The following is a 16,955-nucleotide window of genomic DNA, read 5'->3' as shown; positions in this document are numbered from 1 at the left end:
AAAGATGACATGATTCTATATGTATCTTCAATAAAGATATTCTTTCAATTGGCATTGTTTTTACAGTATTCTTTTACGTATTTTTTCCCAGTTGAGACTGTGTCTTCACTGTAAAAACCACACACTATGTGTTATTGATTCTGTTAAAAAAACAAAATTCAGCTGAGTAAATTTGGAGATCTTTTTGGCTTTATTGAACAATTCATGAATTGGGCAGCATCCCATCTAGCAAATAGAAAGGAGCTCTGAGGAGCTGTACAAAATGGAAGGCTTTTATAGGCAGAAGGGGGTGGAAAAAGGAAGTTTCTAACAAAGAGTGGGTTGTTTCAGGCAAGGTCACCTTCCTTTGGGGGAAGGGTGGGGGTCTATCAGGCAGATGACCTCACTAGCGCTGGAGGTCATTCCAGATTGACTGGGTAAAAGTCAGAGTCCTGGGAGAGGCTAAAACTACAATTAGATTAGATATTAAGCCTTGGTTTGCTGATGTGGGGTTAAGCACAGGCGACCGTATTTTGGGCCTGTTGTTCCATTTTTAACAACCCTGAGTATAACAAGGAGAGAGACAGATTCCTTTCCAATAAGGACTTCCCTGTGAACAGAGCAGTTCCACTGGCCCCAGCACCTGATGGGGAAGGAATAATTTCAACTGGACAAAAGGATTTATTTTGGAGTAAATCAAAGGCCATTAGCCTTTGGCAAAAACTCTGCCAAATGGTTCATTATAATCAGAAAGAAATGTTCTTTTCTGCTTAACTGAGGATTGAGCACCCTGCCTCCTCCTGAGGGGTCTGTACATATGCAAATGAACACCCAAACAAACATCTACAAACCCTAAAGTCTGCTTTTGTATTTTTTTCCAGCTTCATTTTCTAACTCTTCACCCAGAGGTATAACAAAGCAAATGGGACTAGAGATTATTTCTATCTAGTTCCTCACAGACCACTTATTTGACCCACATAAAACATCTCAAAACATAGAATGCAAATCTGACCTACATTGAAAAGGACTTTTTTTTTTTTTAGAAAAGCTATTTTCTTGACCAGAGGTAACAGAAACAGGCTATCTTATTCTAGCTCCAAGATTTCTTTTTTATAGAAGATCTTTTCGTGCCACCCATAGAACACTAAGGAAGCCAGGTGGAATTCCTACGCTTCTTCCTCTCAATCTGGGAAGTTATGCCTTTTCCACTTTAACGAAGGGTTTCCAATTTAGAAGGCCCTAGATATACAAGCTCATGAAGCGAAGTATCCAAAAGCAAGACTCAACATCAAACACGTCTAGAACTGCAATGTGCACTTTCCGATTGCCTCTCACAGTGGGAATACTTCAGTCATCTGTATAGCATTTAAAGGAAAAATGCCTATTAAAAAGGAGAAGGTAAGAATGAGCAAACCATTTTTCACATCCGAAAATCTTCCTGTTGTAAAAACCTGAAACAGTCGGAAATCCACCTGGCCAGAAAGATCTGAATTTATACTTACTTCAAAGCAACACAGCTAACCCTGCATTGTAGCCTGCCGGGTCCCCCATGCTCCTTCCGCAGCTCCTCTGTCAGAATGAGAACTTCTCAGGGATCCAGGGACCAGTCCTTCCAACTGCTCCTCTTGGATAAAAGAAAACGTGGTGCTCAGTCTTTTAAGCAAGGTTTTTGCCTCCTCCACTCTGCACCCCTCGCTCATCGGCCATATCTTGGGATGTGATTATTTGTTTATATCTGTTTGCTCCTCAAGGGAAAGGACAGTGTGCTGGACTCCTTTTCCCCTCACTTGTTCCCCAGCCCCCAGTGACAAAGACCCTCTCCTTGACCAAATTCTAGACCGGCTCTTCTAAGCCCTGTCTCAACTAGTCCTCAGCCTTGGGTTTCAGTGTCCATAATTGTCGGGCCTGCATTGCCCAGTTTTAGCAAGAATCTTGCTAAGTCCACTTATAGAGAATCCGCCGCCCTCAATATCTGATCAAATTTCTCATCGCAGACCGTCCCCTGGGTGATCTGATCACTGTGGCCTGCCCTCAGCAACAATCCTGTTCGGGTTGTCTAATCAGAATCCTTCCTTATCCCTGATGTTTCCTCTTAGTAATTTCCATCCACTCACCCCCTACCCTGCCCCTTGGCTATAAATCCCCATTTTTCCTTGTTATATTCAGAATTGAGGCCAGTTCTATACTGAGGTATCTTTTTCCCTATTGCAATATTTCTGAATAAAATCTGTCTTTACAGCTTTAACTACAGTCCGGCCCTGATTTTCTTTAATAATAGCACAGTACCTGGAATATAGTCTTCACTCAAAAACCATGTTAGGTGAATGATGGATAAGACAAATAAGTGTATGAATGAATGGATGAATGAATGAATGAAAGCAGGAGTGCACCTTCCACCCACCCCACCGTAAGAGGGCAGGAATAAGCAGCACAGATGAAATGACAGCCCTCAAGGGGCTCTCTCCTTGCTATGCATTAGTGCCAATTGGTTACCTCCTGCAGAAATCCAACGGCCTCGTAGGGGAGGAAAAAAGTCTTTTCCTCTAGCCATCTTAGGTTCTCTGGCTAGGGCCCTGTAAATTGGACTGACAAAAGACAGATAAGACAAAAACACACAAATTGATTTAATGTAAGTTTTACGTGACATGGGAGCCTTCATAAGGAAATGAAGACCCAAAGAAGTGGTTGAGCACAGGCATTTTTATTTTAGGTTTGATGAAGTGTGGAAAGTCATGGAAAAAGGTGATAGGACAAAAGGATATGAGCTAAAGATAGGAAATTGGGGGAGACTTAGCAAGGCCTATTTGTTAGGATTCCTCTCAGCATCACTCCATCTGTGGAGACAAGAACGCTTCTTTCCTCCAGGTATAGGGAAGGCAGCTCTCACGTTAAGAATCTCATGACCTGCTTCGGAGAATAGGGGAGGTCAGAGAGTCCTTCCTGCACCTGCCATCTCCCAAATTCCTTCAACCCAAACCATTCAATATGCCAACATACCATATTTGGGGGTAACCTGCCTTGAACTCTATCAGCCGTAACCTCCAATAGCAAGGAGATGGGAACCACAATATGAAGAAGTATCTGAGCTCAGAGCCTTGAGTGTTGAGAAGAAGAAAGGGAGAGGGGAGAAAATGTAGCAGATTAGACGCCTCCCGGAGGCTAACAAAGGCCACCAGGAAGGTCTGAGCCTGGCGCCTGGGGGAGGGCTGGAGTAAGCCGCTGCACCTGTGTGGTCACAAATGCGTGTGTGGGATTTGATGACTCCAGAGGAGGACCAAGCATGCGCCTCGGGCACCAGCAAAGCAACGGCACTAAAAAGAGAGAATCTCAAAATTGGAGATTCGTTGTGCAAATGAAATTATTCTTATTTTATTGTTTTACATTGTTTTTATATATGTGAGATGTCATCATCTCTGCAGGGTCAGGGCCTCTAAAGGTCTTAATCCACTCTACGATTACACATATTCGCAGATACAATTTTTGCGCCTCTGGGAATCTAAATGAAAGAGCATGCAGAGGAGCACATGGGATGTCACTATAAAGTAAAGAAACAGACTGCTGTGAGCAGCTTATGAAAGCTGTCTTATTATTTCCCAGTGGCGCTTTAGATATTTGTGACAACATGTGTGACTAAAGGTTTGAGCTGGGTCCTTGTGTGCTTAGCTCTGTGTGCATGTGTGTCCATGTGAGCATCTGTAGAAGCATGTGTACGCAAGACGTGGTAAGTAAAGGTTCCCAAATGGTATCCTCATCTCAAAAAGGTTGGCTCAGAAGTGAGACAGATTGAAGCAATCTATAAAAAGAATAAGAAACAGAAAGGAAATTGAGTCAGAAGAGGAAAAGGGCCAACATCTTATTGAAGAGACACAAATGCCATAAATTGAAAATGAATGTTTACCACCAGTTATAACTCTTCGCTATACTGCTGTGACGTTTAAAAAATACCAACTCCATAGCATGGTTTAAAACAGTGTTTACCAACCCTGAAAGGGTTTCGACATCCATCGTTCACATGTGAAAGAAGTTTAGGGCAGGTTTAAGAAAAAACTTACTGAAGAAGGTAAAGAGTTTCTAGTTTATAGACATAATTTGTGAAATTTTCATTAACCCAAGCTGTAAAAACATAGTGCTTTACATTATAGATAGAAGCAAAATCTCAGGGGGTTGATTACCAATTTATCATTTCTTGTTAATAGGAAGAAGTTAGCTCTACTTTCTGAAGAGAAGTACAGAAACCCTTTTGTTTTGATGGACTCGGCCAACATAAAAATGAAAAATTATATTGTGATGTTTTAAATCTCATAGACAGGTTTAGTATAAAATGTTACAGTAAAGTGGAAGAGGTATGTAGATCTTAGCTGATTTCCCCCTGGAACCTGTTTTCTCGAAGGTTTAGGTATTTCACAAATCTCCTGCATTTGTGTAATGGTTTACTCTTTTTCAAAGGGCTGTTACATTTCTGATCTTTGTTGATCCCCATAACAACTTTGCATGGTGTTTGAGTATTAAGTGTGAGGAAAATGAGCTACAGAGATGTTGTGTGGTTTTTTCTAGGTGTCACAGTCAGTGACAGCCCCACTACAAGTAATACCAGTTCTCCTTCTACCAGTCATTAATGCCTCTCTAAAGTAACCCAAAGAGTATCTGCACGTGCACTGTGAGAACTATGGAGACATCCATTGTATTGTGTCAGAGGAAGGTTTTATGTGGGGCATTTCCTGCTGGGGAGGCGGACACCAATATGGCAGTCCTGGTGGTGTGGGCTCATTCTGACCAGCTGGTGCCCCAGCCGTGATAAATATTTTATTATCATCTGTGATTACGTATGTAGAGGAAAAGACCCTGGATGGGAGGCAGGAAAGTTGAGTTCTGTCCTTGTTTTTATGATTAAGAATACTGCAGCCATCATCGCTAACACTTACTGAATGATTGCGACGAATAAGGCATCTTGCTAAGTGTGCCGCATGGAGAACCTGTTTTAACTCTCACAGCCAGCCTAGGCAGTAGATAATCTTAGCTTCTACTTTACTGATAAGAAAACCTAGACCCAGAGAAATGAAATAAGTGGCTCAAGGACGTGTAGCTAATAGGGTGAGAAGCCAGGCCTTGAACTTGGCAATCACATACCAGAACTTGTGCTTCTGACCGTTGCGATAACTTGCCATTCACAGCTTGACAGATTTAGGCACTCTCTTAGTTTCTTAGGGTTCAGTTTCCTTGATTATTTAGTAAAAAGTGTTTCACTAAGCCACTTCCAATTCCATATACATATATATATAAAACATAGGAATTAGAGAAGAAATATAGCTGAAGTGCAACCTCTCCTTTGTTAATCAGTATATAAAAGGTGCTCTGAGCCCAACAGATGAAACTGGGGGGCTTCACTATCCCACCTGTTTCCTCCATTTTAAATTTTGTGTGTCCCATTAGTTTATTTCACTTCACACTTTAGATATATGTTCCCCGTTTGTTACAGACAGAATTTTAAAACCTAAATGTTATGTTAAATTTCCTGGCTGATGAATCCTTTAAAAAATTCTATTGTGATTCTTTTTGTGTGCGTTGTTCTTAAATTTTATTATTTTTAAACCACTCAATTGAGGTATGATTGACATTCAAAAAGCTGTACATATTTAATGTGCACAACTTGATGAGTTTGGAGATAGGTATACACTCGTGAAACCATCATCACAATCTGTTGTAAACCTATCCATCTCTTCTAAAAGCTTCCTCTCGCCTTCTTATTTATTATCATTATTATTAGTGATAAGGACACTTAACATAAGATCTACCCTTGTAGCATATTTTTAAGTGTACAATACAGTATTGTTAACTATTTTGTGAATCATTTTTAAAATGAAGAATTATCCCTTCAAGATTGCTTTTGTAAAACTCAGATTTTCATCATGAAGTGCTCACTTAGAAGTGCCCCTGTAATTCAATAGGTCATTTACACGGCTTTGTGCTTTCATCCCACAATCTTAAAATAGCTCCAAAGAGGTAGTTCAATCTGATATTATGACCACCCTCTCTGTCTTCTTAAGTAGATTCTTCATTGCCCTGATTCTATGGAGGGGAGGCTTCTGGGCTCTCTCATGGTTATCATTAACACATCAACAATTATTTTACTTCAGTGACATATTTTGTGGCAACAGCTCATCAATAGATTAAGGAAACATTGCGATCTAACACATTCCAGTAAATAATCAGGACAAGATTAACGGTTATATTTAATGAAAGCCATCTGTCTGTTAAAGCAGCTTGCTGACTTTCTTCATTTCATTTCGGATTCCAACAAACTGTGAATGCCTTGAAGCATACTTGAGCCAGGTTGAGTAAAATGTAATTCTTTGGGAGTAATATTCGCCTCTTTGAGAACACTAACCAGTATCCACGCGGTCTAGAGCTGGAAGAGGGAAAGTACAGTCAACTGACAGGCTGTTTTGTTGACTTGATGGCTACCAACAGGTCTGTCCGTTATGTCCCCCTGGCTTCAATGAATTGACAAGTGTTTTCTTGGTGTGCAGGCATCATCAAAGAATGATGGAGCCCAGGCAGCTAAATTCACTGGTCTTACCCTCATCTGCAGAGCATAACGAGTCAACCACCAAAAAAGTTACCTAATTGTCTAAAATTAAATAGTTCCTGCCTTGGTGACCTTTTAACCTAATAATTGGAATAAAATACAAGTTGGAGGGGGCAGAAAAGCTTGCATTGCATCTTTCAAGGACACTCCTCAAAAGTGAGCATGTGCACTCAAAAAGTCTAGAAGGACATGTTAAAAAACATTAACAATGGCTATCACTGGAAGTGAGATTAAGGGATTTTTATTTCCTTTTTAAAACTGTTTATTATTTGTGTTTTCAAAATGTTCTCCATAATCTCTTATTACCATCTCAATAATAAAAGAAAAAAACTTTTTGTTTTATTATTAGCTACAATTATGTTATTCCATGACTAATATTTTGGTGACATATTTACAGGTATGACAGTATATGAGATTAAAAGTCATATAATTTTATTTGAATATTTAAACATTTGTTCCCAAACAAGGGCATACAAGGTTTATCTGAGGAAGCCATTTTCTATACATTTATGCTGGTGAGGAAATCTCATTCAACTAAACTCTCCATCATGGAAGAGATGAAAGCAAGAACACAACGAATTCTAGTTTTAAAATAGACCCTTCTTACACAGAAAACAATTTATCTGGAAGTCATCACTTATGGAGTAACTCTAGCTAATCATAATATAGCTAAGTATCCTGACCATCCAAAAAGGCCTCTGACCAGTTAAAGTAGATGATAAAATAGCTCGATCAAAAGAGAACCACTCAGGCCTTACCCTCAGTCAATTTTTTCTTGCTTTAAGATAAATGGAATGGAGTCCCAGTATACAGAGAGAAACTGGGTCTATTTGACTAATTCACCAGTGTCTGGGAGGGTGTTTTAGGGTGGCCGCTCTGGTCCTCCATGTTCCTAAGGGCCATTTGAGGTCCATCAGCAGCCATCAGAGTAAGACCCCTCAGCCACAGGGGAGTAGGAATCCCATTAGCAAGTGTAGCTCAGGCAGGGAACGTCAGGCATAGGTTCTGATGAGCATGAGGGTTGGATGGCAGCGCATGGCACTCCTGATAAGACGAGTCAGTGCCTGAGGGACAATGGGGTAAAACAGAAGGACAAGTAAAACGAAACCTTTATCACTTATTCTGCATGAAACGAAGATAATTCTAGATAGTGTTTTGGGATGTATCACAAAGACTATGGAGGCTGACAGAAAAGAATCATTTTCCTAGCTTCCTCATTCAGTTATCCTTTGCTCCATAAAAAATCATCCCAAAACTTAGTGACTTCAAACCACAAACCATTTATTTGTTCACCATTCAGCAATTTAGGCAGTTTTTCTCCTGGTCTTGGATAGGGTGACCCGTGCAGCTGCCATTGATGGCTTAGCTGGGGGTCCAGGCCTGCTGGCACTGGCTGGTCCAGGATGTTCTCACTCACATGTGTGGGGCTTCAGCTGGGCAGCTGTGCCTCTCTGTCTACGTAGTCTCTCATCCTCAAAGAGGCTGACCACACTTGCTCACAAAGCAGAAGTGTTTCGAGAAAGCAAAAGCAAAGCAGTAGGACCATAAGGCGTTTCCTCAGAGGTCACACAATATCAATTCCACCAAATTTTGTTTTTCAAAACCAGTCACAAAGTAGCCTGGATACAAGAGATGGGATAGTAGACTCTACTCTTGGTGAAGGGAATGTTACCGAACCAGGCTCGTTTTGCCTCTGCACAATATGCCAATCACCCAGAGGATGAGTTTGCAGCAGAAAAAGGGTTTATTCACAAGACAGCCAAACGAGGAGACAGGAGAACAAGTCTTAAATCTGCCCCCTCGAAAATGGAGATTAGGGATATTTGTGGAATAAAGGGGCAGGATAGTCTGAAGTGTGGGAATAGATGATCAGAAGTGAGGTAACTGATGATCTGCGCAAGTATAGTCAAGCTTCATGGCTCTTCATAGGACGCATGTTCATAAAATGGTGGCGTTAGAATGATCTGAGGGTGGAGTTTTCAGCTCCTTGACGTCAAAGGGTCCCCTATCAGTCATCCATGCAGGCCCAATAGATGCGTCAGTCATCTTAACCGGCCTGAACTGGACAAGGAGTTGATTCTCAGTTCCTGAAAAACTTAAGCACTTGTTACCATGGTGACCCAAGCATCAGAGATGTCACCTATAGGGTGGGCTTTAGTAATGCATTATCTAACTACTTTTGCAAACAGACAACTAACTGAGTATATTTAAAGCAAGTTGGCTCATGAATAGCCGGAGTAGCAAAGTTGCATTGCAAAGGGAGTGTGGACACAACAGGCTAGGCTTGTTGAGGTCACGATTGTAATAACTACCACACTACCCTGGAGTCCACTACCACCCACTACCTTGGGGTCAGTCTGACAGGCACAATGGGCTGTAAATTCCTAGGGCAGCCACAGCCCTGTATCAGACATCCCAGTACCTTTGGAATGGGGGGGGGCACCACGTCAGCCACACACAAGGCAAGATCCCATGGCCTGATGAATCAAGAAGGAAGTTTGCATGGTAATTGAAAAATTCTTTGCTTTTTCAAGCTCAAAGGGTGGGATTTGAATGAAGTTGGGGTTCCCACAATTACACAGGTGTGGATCGAGGCATCAAAATATTATCTTATCATTAGGTTGTTTCTATTTTCCTTTTTGTTTTTGTTTGTTTTATAACCTTTTTTGATAACTTTTCCCCTTGGCTCACAGTGTTTGAAGCACAAATAATTCTAATAAGCTTGATTTGCTGGCTTTCTAACCCATAAGAGATTAAAAGGAGCAAAAAGGAGGGAAGCCAAAGAACTACTGGTTCTCAGTTCTCTGACAGAAGCAAAAAGGACCATGGAAAGCCTGGCAGAAAGGAAGAGTCAGAAAAGCTATAAAAAGCAAATTCAATAATTCAACAAAGCGTAACAGTCTGGGGTCATGTACTGTAGGGACAGAACATCCTGTATCATATCCCACCTGTATTTAGGATAACCAAGACCCCAGAAATTTTAAATTATTTTCAGCATATTCAAGCAAAGAACACAGAAGACCATGTATAATAAAACCTCACAAGAATACAAAATTGCAAATTTGAGTATAACTTAACTGGTAGTTGGACCCAAAGTGTGAGAGGAGGGGGATATAGTGACCTCATGATCACTTGGGACATTTTCATTTAGTGTATGGTCAGTGGTGTATAGTATAATTTTCTTATGTTGACATTTCAAGGGGTTAGCCAATCCAGAAAATTTGCTTTTATGAGTCCCCCAATGATGCAAACACAAGAAGTGTTACTTTACTATTTTCTGCCTAATTGGCACTAATTTCAAAAGAACTGAAACCTACTTTCTTTTTCAATTGTACTATATTTTTCTGCAAAATGCCTTTTTCTTTAACAGATTTTTTTTTTATTTGATAAGTATAACAATCTTAAAGGGACAGACTTGTTTATTGTCCTTTTAAAGACAAGAATATAAATATTCAAGAAAGGCAAAATAACTTGGCCATTGACACATAGCTGGTTAGAACTCACATACTTTGACAATAGTTGAGTTATCACCCCTGTCAGGGGGCATGTGGAGAAGATCTCTAACATGTTCTACACCCAGTTCTGATTGGGGGGGCCCCACACCAATGAGGATTTCTCGCACACCAGCTGGGTGTCCTACAGTTCAACTCAATTCTGACACTATCTACCCGGAGATCAGTCCTATGAGACTGTTCCCCTCAGCCTCACTTCAGATGCCAACCACAAGCCCTGATTGTCACCTGTGCTTCTGGCCTACCAGCTAAAGATGAGAGGTTCCCGTAACCTCCTCCCCCTTAGGATTTGATTAATTTGCTAGAGTGGCTCACAGAACTCATAGAAACACATTTCTTACTAGATTATCAGTTTATTACAAAAGGATATAACCCAGGAACAGCCAGATGGAAGAAATGCATAGGGCAAGGTATGGAGAAAGGGCATACAGCTTCCATGCCCTCTCCCAGCGCCCCACTCTCCCCCAAATCTCCATGTATTCATCAACCCAGAAGCTCTCCGAACCCCTTCCTTTGGTTTTTTATGGAAGATTCATTACATAGGTATGATTGATTAACTCATTGGCCATTGGCGATCGATTCAACCTCCAGCCCCTTTCTTCTCCCCAGAGGTCAGGGAGCCGGACTGAAAGTTCCAACCTTCTAATCACACGGCTGGTTCTCCTGGCAACCAGCCCCCATCACTAGGTGCTTTCCAAAAGTCACCTCATTAACATAACAAAAGATACCTTTGTGGTCTCGGTTGCCTAGGAAATTCCAAAGGTTTTAGGAGCTCTGTGCCAGAAACCAGTTCAAGGACCAAATACATATTTCTTATTATAAATCACAATATCACAACTTCACCAAAGGCCAGTCGAGGAGGGCCCAAGAGGCAGTTTGGGGGCTTTCAAAAGAGGCCCTCTCTGCAATAGGACCCTGTCCACATGAATTGATGGAGATCCACAGTGTCACACCCACTCGGCCTTTTCTACATATATGACTTTGATTTAATTAGCCCATGGAATCTGATTATAACCCTTTCCCTACACAGAATGGTGTCTGGGCACCCAACCCACATCATAGATGGGAGATTATCATTCACTCCATTATGCTTCTGTATCCAACCTCACGCCATTCCTGTTCTGGAACTCATTTTATTTCCAGTCTTAGTAAGGGCAACTTGTAGAAACCTTATCCTGTTACAAATCCTGAGATAGGACATCTATATTCTTGCACATACAAACACCCATGACCCATTAGAAGTATTTTTATTACTACTTCTTATGTGGACAAACTGAAATAAAGATAATTTGCAGTGGTTTGTTCAAGTTGGTGGACTGAGTAGATAGCTAAACTAACGCTAGAATCTGAGCCTCATGAGTTATGTTTCTTCCACTTCTTTAAACTAAAAAAAAAAAAAAAAAAATACAAGTTATGTATTCATCTGACAAACACATATTAGACTACTTCTGTAGCCAGCCACGGTGCCAGCTCGTTTACAGATGTTTATGGAGTGCCATCTGACCTCAAGAAGCTTATAGATCCTGGTTAACTGCTGCCAGGGAGGGAAGAAAGGTAGACCACAAGACTTAAAATTAGATTTTCCGGGCCGGCTCCGTGGCTTAGCGGTTAAGTGCGCGCACTCTGATGCTGGCGGCCCGGGTTCGGATCCCGGGCACGCCCCAAGGCACCACTTCTCCGTCCAACACGAGGCCGAGACCCACGTACAGCAACTAGAAGGATGTGAACCTATGACATACAACTATCTACTGGGGCTTTGGGGGGGAAAAAATGAATAAATAAAATCTTTAAAAAAAAAAAAAAATTAGATTTTCCCATTTGGGTAGGACCACATTTGAGGGACAAAAAAGCTTCCAGGGCCTAGAGGAATTCACCCCAGCATGCAGAACTTGATGGTCCAAGCACATGTCAATAGAGAAAATGTGGTGAATGTGCTGGCAAGTAGCCCTCATTAGAAAAGTCCAGCATGGGATAAAGGGGAGACCCATGGACAGGTCAAACATGGGGACAGGAATCTAGGACCTGGTACCTTGAGAGGCCCTGGAAGGCAAAGGGCATAAGTCGGGCAGCAGGAATCCCGGGGTTGACCCAGTTTAGGGTCTGGGTGTGGGATTGTAGGCAGGAGCAAAAGAGTCCTATCCCTGAAGGCCTAGGATCTAAGCAAATGATGAAGACGGGAACTTGGTCACAAGACACAAAAAATCCAAGTACTAGAACTAGATGAGAAACAAGACCAGGTCACCAAAACAAAGAAGAGGGGCACAGGGGCTGAGTGTGACTGGTGCTTAGTCCTGGGTTGTTGGGCCAAGCTTTTTAAATTCACTAGCTAAGTCCAGAATTAAAGGGTTCTGCCCACAGTGGAGGTCGGGGAGGGGGTTAGTTGCCTTGTTTGTGGGAAGAGGAAGGATTCAGAGCATGGGAATCCAGAAATACCCAGATAGGAGCAATGGGAACAGAGACTCAGAGTGTCTTTTTTATGTTTATATTTAAATGTATCAAAATTATAATATCCTACACATATGTGTTCAAAGGACACAGTTCCCAGAAATGTGCTTCCTGGATATGTCCACTCATTGTCCACAAAGTAGGAGGTGTCAAGAGCCTGGGCTTACAAGGCAGACAGACCAGGGCTTCTTCACATACCAGCTGTGTGACCTTGGGTAAGTTCCTTAATCCCTGTGAACCTCAGATTCTTTTTCTGTTGAACGGTGATGGTAATAGTACAGTGGGCCTCTACCATTTTGGTCTGAGCAGCATCCATTCCTTTGAGGATTCACATCTTCCTCAAGTCATGTGTCAGCTCATAGGAATCACTCCATAAATGATCATCTTCATTGATTATTATTACACTAGTAGCTGTATAGGAAGTACCTATGTCTCCACAAAGGAAAGAAAATCTACGATATCACAATAAATATAGACACAGACATATGAAATTCACATAAAATGCTCTCTCTATTCTATATCATGTAGATCCTGACCCGGAGGGCCTGTGAGGGAAACACGCCTTCCATTGCCACATGGTGTGTCCCGAGGCCCTGCAGCAGACCAATTCTAATTTTTCTTTCTGTGCATTGAGGTGTTCTTTTTGCCCTTTGTTTTCATCAGGCATTTCAGGAACCATCTTGGAGCTCTCTCTAACTAGTAGCCCCTGTGGAGAGAGTGATGGTCTCACACTTAATGGCACGTCTGGCTTGGGAGATTATGGGGATAATGTGGGTGGTGGCCACAGTGTAGCCAAGTCTATATAAATTTCAATTACTACCTGCAGCTATACGCTGCACATACCCTGTCCTGAGCGAGACTCTACTGCTTTCCTTCGCCATAAACTGTGTAGGCATAACCTATAATCTTCCTCCAGCTTCCTCCTTCCTTGTTTTTATTTTCGTTCTTTTCCAACAGCAATATTCACAATTCAAATGCCGGCTAGTGAAGCCTATGACATCAGCCTTGTGCGAGGGCGTCTTTTATCTTATATCAACAAGATTGGTTCTTCCTCTTCCCGCTCATGCAAAAGTCACAGAGTCGAAAACACAGGCATGGCGTGCATACCTGAGTCATTTGGAAGCCATCTACACCTATGATTCAGATATTTTTAAAAATCACTAATTTTTCTACTCTTTTTTCAAAAGAGCGTTTGCTGCTTTTTGGTGTGAGAAGAGCTTTGTTAACCAAGGGCCCGCTCGAGTGCAGTGGACAGAACACTTCAGAAAGAACAGAAAGCTCCCTTATAGGTTGCTTCTACTAGATTTCACTTTCCGATAATCTCATCCGCAGTTGCCTTACTCTATTGCAGCTAATTTCTGTAATCGTTCTGTTGTCATGGATTAAAAAAAAATAGTGTTAATATGTTTGCAGCAGGAACCCTATGTTTAGGGGAGCCAGCTGGTGTCAAACACTCCAGTTCTAGCCAACCTCTCCCCTCCTCCCAGGAGTCCCCTTTGGGTGGCACGGGGACACTGAGTTTACCTGGCACTCACTACTAGGTGAGAAAGGATATATTTTCCACCTGGTAAAAATAAAATTACAACTGCTAGAGGTGAATTTGAACACAGTCATCCTACAAATTTCCAGACACTACATGCACGGGAGTTGGGCTGCAGGTGCATTTTTACTTTTTAAATGTCCCATAAATTATATCTATAAAACATTGAACAAAAAGCTCCTTGGTCAAAATAGCCATGGTTCTGTGCATTCCAAAAATAGTTTCTTTTTCTATTGGCCAGGTTTTTAAAGGTAAAGAGTATGGTCTTTGGGCAGGACGAGAATGCTGGCTTGCCATTTCCCAGACATGGGACCTTGCGCAAGTTAGCTAAGAGTTCTGTACCTCAGTTTCCACATACGTAAAAAGGTCTAGTGGTCAAGATTGGGCGGTCTCACCACTATGGCCCAGGGTTCATTTCCTAGTCAGGGAACCACACCACCCCTCTGTTGGTTGTCACACTGTGGCGGCTGCATGTTGCTGGGATGCTGAAAGCTCTGGTATTTCAAATACCAGCAGGGTCACCCATGGTGGACAGGTTTCAAAGCTTCCAGACTAAGACAGACTAGGAAAAGAACTTGACGACCCACTTCCAGAAAAATTGGCCATGAAAACCCTATGAATAGCAGCAGAGCATTGCCTGATACAGCGCCAGAAGGTGAGAGGATGGCACAAAAAGACTGGACAGGGTTCTGCTCCGCAGTACACAGGGTCTAGGAGTTGGAATCCACTCCACGGCACTAAAAAGAAAACACTATCGAGGTCATAAGCTTGTTGGGATCATATAGGTGAGACAAATATAGTGCTATATGTGAAATGATATATAGCAGCAAGATTGCTAAGCCTTATTTATTATGAGTGTTAGCTATTATTGTTATCGTTATCATTCTAGAGTGCCCTTTCCCAAGTGGAGTCATCATCCATGACTTCACTTGCTGTTTTGCCTAAAAATATACATTCCCTCTTTTTTATTCTTTTGAGTTTTCATTTATTACACAGTCAAATCTTTTCAATAGTGGTAGCCATAGTTAACTGGCAGAACTTTAAATATCATTTTAAATCTTTGATTATGAAAGATTGCAAAGAGAGTAATGTAATGAACTCCTCCCCAAATTCAGGTATAGCCATTTTGCCATGCTTGTTTCATCTACTCCTTTTTGCATTCTTTTCCTTTACTTTTGTTGCAGTAATATTTTCAAGCAAATCTCATACATCATGTCTCTGTGCAGCTATAAAAGATGAGGACATTCTGTTTATAACCACAATATCATTAGCTCTATTAACAAAATTAACGTCATCTAACACCCAGTCCAAAATCAAATATCCTGATATGGCTCAAAAATGACATTTTTTACTTGGTTTGCTCAAACTAGGATCCAAACAAGGTCCACACACTCTGTGTAATTGTTATGTTTCTTAAGACATAACAGTGTACTTAAGAGACAGAACACTATCTCTTAAGTCTTTTTAATCGATAATATAGAATAACTACATGACCTTAATTCTCCTTAAAGACCTGTTATAGTTTTAAAAGAGGTGATTTTTTCTTTTTTTATTATTAAGCATTGAGAATGAATTCTTAATTGGATTATGCTCCTCAAGTACAAAAAGAAAGAGAAGAAAAAGGAGAGAGGAGGGGGAGAGAGAGAGGAAGCCAGAGGAAGGACATTTTCTCACTTCCGTTTCCTCCTCATTGTGTTCTGCTTGTAGCTTTTCATTCTTCAGTGGTTACCTTCCGTTATCTCTTCCTCCAGGACACTTCATTTTCTTTCCATTTTCCATTTTTATGGTAGGACTGATCAAGCAGCATAAACCCAGATTATCAAGGATAAGATTTAAAACTCTATCACCCACTTAACTAAAAAACAAGGAACCGTTTTAATCGACTACCTTTATTTTACTTTCTGAGACGTTAGTCGACAACGTTATCATCCATCCTCTATGTCCTCACTGTCTCTCTAAATCCTAGAGACGGGCAGGAAAGATACAGAAAACAAAGTCCTGGCTTCTGGCAAAGATGGCAGATTGAACCTTTGCATTTACTTCTACTGTCTCCTAAAATCACGCTAAAATAACAAGAAAGGGATTTTTAACCCAATAAAAGTAGTGTTTTCTTGGTATAAATTGGCAAAATATGAACTTTAAACCTGCTTTAAAATGAAATTTTAGCCAAACATATACAGAACCCCAAAACATCTCTATGAACCCTGGTTTGAAAACTTTTAGCTGAGCTCTGTATGGGGCTTCCTTCTTGTCTCCAGAAAGACAGTGGACACTGGAGCAAGAACTGGTAGCCTAGGAATCACCGGATCCGGGCTGCAGGCCCAGCCCTGCCCCTAGCTAGCTGCATGATATTAAGCTAGTCTCGTCCCCTCTTGAGGCCTCTGACTTCACTGTGTGGGAAAGAAAGGAGGGAGCAGACCTCATATATGATCTCCCACATCCCTTCCAATTTTGAGAGTGTTTCCTTCTGGTCCGAATGTTAAAATCTTAGGCGAAATCAAGTGAAATCCTAAACTCACATCTTGCTGAACCCAACAGAAGCGACTCAGTCCACTCAAAGAGTTTAAATAAATAAACAAACCCATAAAGACAGAGAATAGGAGAGGACACAAAACCCAAAATTGCGAAAGCTGGAAAGCAGAGAGTTAAGCGACAAATGATTTCGCATCCTGAAAAAGCTGAGTCGTAAACTGATGGTGAAGAAAGCCAAGAAGAAATCGGATTTACAGCAGAGAAGCCCCCAAAGGTTCAGGAACTGGTGGCGTCAGATACTGCTGGAAGTGGAGCTGAAATGGGGGCAGGGGTGGGGCGGGGAAGGAGAATGAAAGAAGAGAGACTGTTGGAAGTCTGTTTGAGGAGCAATCAGATCCTCATTTCCCTCCCAGCTACAAAC

At 41.5% G+C, this 16,955-nt stretch overlaps 1 long non-coding RNA gene across 1 annotated transcript in view; it reads right to left on the bottom strand.

Moving 5' to 3' along the window:
* The window catches only part of LOC147912967 (uncharacterized), a 60,463-nt gene that overhangs the window by 42,466 nt on the left and 1,042 nt on the right, over positions 1 to 16,955 (bottom strand). Inside the window, exon 2 of the long non-coding RNA XR_015549348.1 lies at positions 1,482 to 1,603. This is a non-coding gene — a long non-coding RNA (uncharacterized LOC147912967). The remainder of the gene's footprint in view (positions 1 to 1,481; positions 1,604 to 16,955) is intronic.

The sequence above is a fragment of the Ceratotherium simum genome, chromosome 32, assembly GCF_057802395.1.
Source record: "Ceratotherium simum simum isolate JZ-2026a chromosome 32, ASM5780239v1, whole genome shotgun sequence".
Classification (NCBI taxonomy): domain Eukaryota; kingdom Metazoa; phylum Chordata; class Mammalia; order Perissodactyla; family Rhinocerotidae; genus Ceratotherium; species Ceratotherium simum.
The sequence above is the reverse complement of the archived record's forward strand: the minus strand, read 5'-3'. Positions and strand labels throughout refer to the sequence as shown.